Here is a 7,293-nt window from a genome sequence, read left to right as displayed (position 1 = left end):
ACACAGATCAAGAGGCAGTTGTTCAAACAGAACAAGGGGATACTACGTGGTCTAAACTCAGAAACAGTGTGCATCAGGGTTGTATCCTTTCACCATACCTATTCAATATGTATGCTAAGCAAATAATCCGAGAAGCTGGACTGTGTGAAGAAGAAGACAACATCAAGATTGGAGGAAAATGCATTAATGAACTGCATTATGCAGATGACACAACCTTGCTTGCTGAAAGTGAAGAGAACTTGAAGCACTTACTGATGAAAATCCAAGACCACAGGCTTACTCCTCAACATAAAGAAAATAAAATTCTTCACAACTGGACCAATAAGCAACATGAGCATAAATGGAGAAAAGATTGAAGTCGTCAAGAATTTCATTTTATTTGGATCCACAGTCAACACCCACAGAAGCAGCAGTCAAGAAATCAGACAACACATTGCATTGGGCAAATCTGCTGCAAAATACTTCTTTAAAGTGTTGAAAAGCAAAGATATCACCTTGAAGACTAAGGTGCACCTGACCCAAGCCATTGTATTCTCAATTGCCTCATAGGCATGTGAAAGCTGGACAATGAATAAGGAAGACTGAAGAAGAAATGATGCCTTTGAACTGTGGTGTTGGCAAAGAATATTGAATATACCATAAACTGCCAAAAGAATGAACAGATCTTTCTTAGAAGAAGTACAGTCAGAATGCTCCTTAGAAGCAAGGACAGTTAGACTATGTCTCACACACTTTGGACACATTGTCAGGAGGGATCAGTCCCTGGAGAAGGACATCATGCTTGGTACAGTAAAGGGTCAGTGAAAAAGAGGAAGACCCTCAATGAGATGAATTGACACAGTGGATGCAACAATGAGCTTAGGCATAACAAAGATTGTGAGGATGACACAGAACCAGGCAGTGTTTCATTCTGTTGTATATAGATAGGGTCGCTACGAGTCGGAACCAAGTCGACAGCACCTAACAACAATAACAACGAAATTGGAATAAATCGTGGACTTCAGTTAATATTATTGTATCAATATGGATTCATTAATTATAAAAAAGTACTATGGTAATATATGTTGTTAATAATAGCGGTAACTGAGTACAGGGTATATGGGAAGTCTATACTATCATCTCAATTTTTCCATAAATGTAAAACTGTTCTAAAAATAATATCTATTTTTTAAAAAAATAAATTGCACTTGATTAAAATTTGTCCATTTGTCAATTTAAAAAATCAAGGTACCGTGTTTCATAAACTAACACGAAAAAGTGTTGAGAGGAGTATTAAGTTAACCTTAATAAAGTGGCAGGACTGTTGCTATAACTATCATAATTTCTGCTGGTTTGCTCTTACCTGTTTCAAGTGTAATTTCAAATTAATCTACCATGTATTTCACACTCATGTGTGTAGTGTAAGCCAATATAGGATGTCATGGAAATAACGTTGAATCTGCAATGATGCAGGTATGATCTGAAGTTTCCCTCTTACTTTTATTAGTCACATATTATTTAGTTTTATTTTTTATAAAATGGAACGGGCATAACTTTGTCAATGTAGTCATCTCTGAATTTTGTATGCTTGTTTTATTATTAAAAATAACACTTTTGATTATTTTGGAGATATGTTCAAATCACAAATAACATAAAATATGATATTTTTGTTTGTATATTAATGCTACTGTATTAGTGAAACTCAATAGTGGGTTATAATATATACCTAATGAAAGACTTACAAAGTGAATAATTGCTCATTAATAATAGCCTTTCATAAAACAAAACAATAACCCGCTTCCATTGAGTCGAGTCTGACTCATAGTGACTCTATAGCGCAGAGTAGAACTGCCTCATAGAGTTTCCAAGGCTATAAACGTTTATGGAAGCAGACTGCCGCATCTTTCTTCCAAGGAGTGGCTGGTGGATTAGAACTGCCCTGAATTCCAACCACCTACCTTTCGGTTAGTGGCGGAGTGCTTAACCAGTGTGCCACCAGGGCTCCTCATAGCCTTTCATAGATAATATTAAATTACAAATATGTTTTATGAAGCAAGAGAACTCATATAAATTAGATGATATTTTCCATACGGCCACAGACTTAAAGGCTTAAAATTACAAGCTAGTAAATGAATGAATCAATCAAAGTGCTAGTTACACTAGTCTGCCAGTGAATTGACTGGGTATTTAATTGAAATTACCAATTATTTTAATATTATAGAATTGAATGGGAATGTTAATATCTTTGCTCAATAATGCCATTTCTTTTTTCATTATAAAGTATTTTTTTCTAAAATAGTAAGTCAAGATGTTATATACTTTGTGAAATACAAAGGAAAATAGACTTTTTCAAATAGTTGAATTTTATATTGGCTTAATGTTGAAACTTTTTAAGAATAGGAAAAAATGAACTAGTAGAGCAGTAATAAAAATTATTTTCTAATTTCCTTATGAGATTCTCTGCTTATAATTTAATTGTAAAAAATCTAATGTCCATATGAATATTAGGAAATACAATAAAATTGTAAAGAAAAAGTCACTCAGAATAAAAGTATGCATACATACATAAATAGTATGTAAACATGCATAGAAGATGTATATAAAGTATATAAATAACCCATATATAAAGTGTTGTTTTTGTGTACCATGCAGTCGATTCCAATTCATAGCATATATATAGTACATATATACACACACATACATGATATGATTGTGTAATTTCTTTGTGAAAACCCTGCCTACTATAATTTGTCATACTGTTGCTTATAAATTCTGAAATCTCTTTATAAAGAGCATAAAAACTTTCATTTAATACATGTATAAATTAAGGTTACTTGAACTTTGTGTCATCTGTCATTGTAATAAGTATTATTAAATGTTCCCAAGAAAGTCTTTGTTTTTGCTTTTCCGATTTGGTCTCATATGGGTAGCTGTCAATCCCTCTTGGACTATTAAACACTGAAGGTAGACCAATAAATCACTGAAAACAATATTCATGGATTTTCATCAAATATATATGGATAGATAAGTAGCAAAAATCTCACATGGTATATATAATGCTCTACTCTAACAGATAAGACCAGACTGCAAGTATATTACCCATACTAGGAAATAAAACCAAAAAACCCACCAACCAAATTAACCGTATCTACATGTATATGTGCTTTAACATTATATAATGAATGAACATATATATTTAATATTTATGAGTATATACAAATATATATGTGTATGTGTGTGTGCATGTGTATATGTATGATATATTAAGCTCTCTAGATCCATTTTAATGGCTCTATCTCAATGGATAGCATTGATAAGAATGGGAATTCCAGAACACTTAATTGTGCTCACGAGGAACCCGCACATAGACCAAAAGACAGTCGTTTAAACAACAAGCGGTTACTGCATGGTTTAAAGTCAAGAAAGGTGTGCATCAGAGTTGTATCTTTTCACCATACTTATTCAATCTGTGTGCTGAGCAAATAATCCGAGAAGCTGGATTATATGAAGAGGAATATGGCATCGAGATTAGAGGAAGATTCATTAACAACCTTCGATATGCAGATGACACAACCTTGCTTGCTAAAACTTAAGAGGACTTGAAGCACTTACTGATAAAGATGAAAGACCACAGTCTTCAGTATGGATTACACCTCAGCATAAAGAAAACAAATATCCTCACAAATGGACCAAAAAGCAACGTCAGCATAAACGGAGAAAAGACTGAAGTTGTAAAGGATTTCATTTTACTTGGATCCACAATCAATGCCCATGGAAGCAGCTGTCAAGAAACCAAAGGACACATTGCAATGGGCACATCTGCTGCAAAAGACTTCTTTAAAATGTAAAAAACAAAGATGTCACCTTGAAGACTAAGGTGTACCTGACCCAAGCCATGGTGTCTTCAATCGTCTCATATGCACGTGAAAGCTGGACAATGAATAAGGAAGACTGAATAAGAATTGATGCTTTTCAATTATGAGGTTGGCAAAGAATATTGAATATACCATGGAGTACCGGAAGAACAAACAATTTGTCTTGGAAAAAGTACAGCCAGAATGCTCCTTAGAAACAAGGATGGTGAGACTATGTCTCACATACTTTGGACATGTTATCAGGAGGGCCAGTCCCTGGAGAAAGACATCATGCTTGGTAAAGTATAGGATCAGTGAAAAAGAGGAAGACCCTCAAGAAGATACAGTGGCTGCAACAATAGGATCAAGCATAACAATGATTGTGATGATGGCTCAGGACCAGGCAGTGTTTCGTTCTGTTGTGCATAGGGTTGCTATGAGTTGAAACCAACTTGAAGGCCCCTAACAACAACGAACGACAACAGATCTATTTTATGCAGCATGTATAAACAGAACCTGCATATTTTGTTAACTATAAAATTAGATTTCTAATATTGAAAAATTAATAAAACACTTCAACTTAATGAAGAGAAAAATATACTAGGAAGATGCTAAGAAAGCAGGTGTGAGCAATATTAATATCAGATAATATTAAATTCAATGTTTTGAAAAATATTTAAATGTAACTAACATTCTTTTTTATATTTATAAAATGTATAATTTATCAAAAATTAGTAAAAAAAGAAACTTAACCCTAAATATATGATTTTTCTTTTCACTTTAGCATGTTATCTACTAGGTGTTTGCTCTTCATTAACATAACTTACCTTCTCTACCTCCCTGACAAGTGCATTTTATCAGTACTTAAATATTATTTTTTTTTATAAATGAAAATTCAGACATGGAGAAGTTAACTTTTTGGAGTGAGAAAGTAGAGTAGCCAGATACAGGAGATTTGAAATTAATTATTTCATTAATGAAAGAAATAAAATAACAATTTTTTTCAGAAACTGATAGATCAAGATTAAAACAAATGAGTCTTTAGGAAATTTATATACCTAAATCAATTTACTTTATTTAATATATTTAAACTCGTTGCCATTGAGTAGATTAACGCTCATAGGACAGAGTAGAACAGCTTCATACACAGGTTTTCCCAGGAGCGGCTGGTGGATTCAAACTCCATCCTTTTGGTTAGAAGCTTAACCTTTAACACTGCACCACCAGGGCTCCTTAATATATATAAAACATGGTGATTTGCACCCAACAAAGAGAATACATATATTTTTCAAATAGTGATGGAAGAAATTTTAAATGTTTATATATTAGGCCTTAATGAAAATTTCAATGAATTCCGTAATGCAGAAATCCTTCAGGACATGATCTAATAAAGGAAGTGCTGTTTATGTTATGGAAGTAAAGGAATTATTCATCAAATAACTGCAAGACCCTCCTAGTATGTACCAGCTGGAATTGGTGGAACGATCTTGAGAATGAGTCTTGAAAGAGATAGATCATGTAGGTTGTGTTGAATATAAAACTGTCTATCTCTAAATTCAGAATTTATCAAGATTGTTAGGTCATTTTGTTCAGTCCTAATTTGTTACTGAATAATTCTTTGAAGCTTAAAAAAAAATGGGAATGAAATGAAGATTCTGGAACTTCCTTGGCAGAGGACAAAGTGTAAAAAGCAGAGGAAGGTGCACTTATTAAACTGTAAATCCAGAAAATCTATCAGCTGACTCTGTGTCCAGTGAGAGCAGAGTTGACACTCCCTTCATTACAGTAATAAGCAATGTGCTATCAAGAGGAGCAACAACATTATTTAAAACATTTGGTGGTGATTGTCTTCTTTAGATCATGATTGATGAGGATGCTTGTATAAAGCTTGGTTTCCAAACAATGTGAATGATAGGATTTCTAGAGAACTGGTGACCTCACTTGGCAGAGGAATCTGTGTCAATGGCTAATAGATCATGGTCTCTATAGACAAGATAGATGTGCACTCAATAAGTGTATGGCTTACCTTTTATAACCTGGTGGCACAATGTCCAAAGCACTCTACTGCTAACCATAATGTCAGTGGTTCAAACCCACCAGCTGCTCCGGCAGGTGAAAGATGTGGCAGTCTGCTTCTGTAAGGATTTACAGACTTGGAAATCCTTTGGGGCAATTCTGCTCTGTCCTGTAGGGTCACTATGAGTCAGAATCAACTTGACGCAAAGGTTTTGGTTTGGGTTTTAGGTAAGAAGGCTGATGTCAATTGCTGCAATGGAAAATAATCTGTAATGCAGATTTCAGACTACAGCACATTCTCAGAGATTAAACAAAGAAAAAAGATTCCACATACCCAAGACAAGACTGATAATTCTTTAGCCATTATAGCTGGTAAATCTTGGAAGCAGTTTTCAAACTTTAATCAGTCAATGACAGCTTTATGGTCAAATAACAAGTAATGGGTAAGCACCAAGATGGGTTTTGAAGTTTTGTGATCAATCAATGACAACCTACTTCAGTAACATGCCAGCCAACTGGTGCAGCCTCATACTTTGAACATCCACACTGTAGCATTTGCTCCAGTGAACACTCCTCTAAGACTGAATGTCAGCCTATTCTTGTTTCTTCAACCAATACTAAACACACTTTGCTAACCAACATAAATCATGCTGTTTAGATTGATGTCAACCACTTTGTATTTGTAACCAACACAACCCAAAACAAACTCCTCCCAAAAACCTTATAGAAGATCAGCAGTTTACTTTGCTCAATCAATCCAGGTCTGATCTGCTCTCCTTTACTTAAGTAAATAATAAATCCAGCTTCATGGTTTTATATACTGAAGGATGCTCTCATTTCTTGACAATTCTGTATGTTGCAGTGATATCATACTGGAGATACTTTCTTGGAAGCATTCCAATGATATCCTCACGCAAGTACAAAGTAGACGTGTTTCCCTGTCCCCTGTATCCAAATTCCTTTTGTCCTTTCAATTTGTTGTCCAGTGAGTTGGTCTGGAACATAATCTAAATCCTGATTACACATAATCTTAGTCTTAAATTTATTTTGTTATGATAGTCATTGTCCCTAACTAGCACTTTTTAAACCAAGGTTTTTGTTAAAGTAAATTGAACTCTTTGTTTAGAGGTGCCCATAAAAAAAACACCCATTGTCATCAAGTCGATTCCAACTCACAGTGACTCTATAGGAGAGAGTAGAACTGCCTCATAGGGTTTCCAAGGAACAGCCGGTGGATTTTAACTGCTGACCTGTTGGTTAGCAGCTGTATCTCTTAACCACTACCCCACCAGTGTTTGTAGGTGCATCATGGTTAAGTACTTACATTTGTGTCTTTGTTAAAGTCATAGTAGTTTGTGCTTCTAGGTATAGTATCTGCTAAATATTCTATTAAGGTGCTTACTCTACCTTTGATTGCTTGTTTTTCTTTGCCTATTTGTACAAA

This window comes from Trichechus manatus, unplaced genomic scaffold (genome assembly GCF_000243295.1).
Source record: "Trichechus manatus latirostris isolate Lorelei unplaced genomic scaffold, TriManLat1.0 scaffold00298, whole genome shotgun sequence".
Taxonomy (NCBI): domain Eukaryota; kingdom Metazoa; phylum Chordata; class Mammalia; order Sirenia; family Trichechidae; genus Trichechus; species Trichechus manatus.
Note: the sequence above shows the minus strand (reverse complement) of the source record.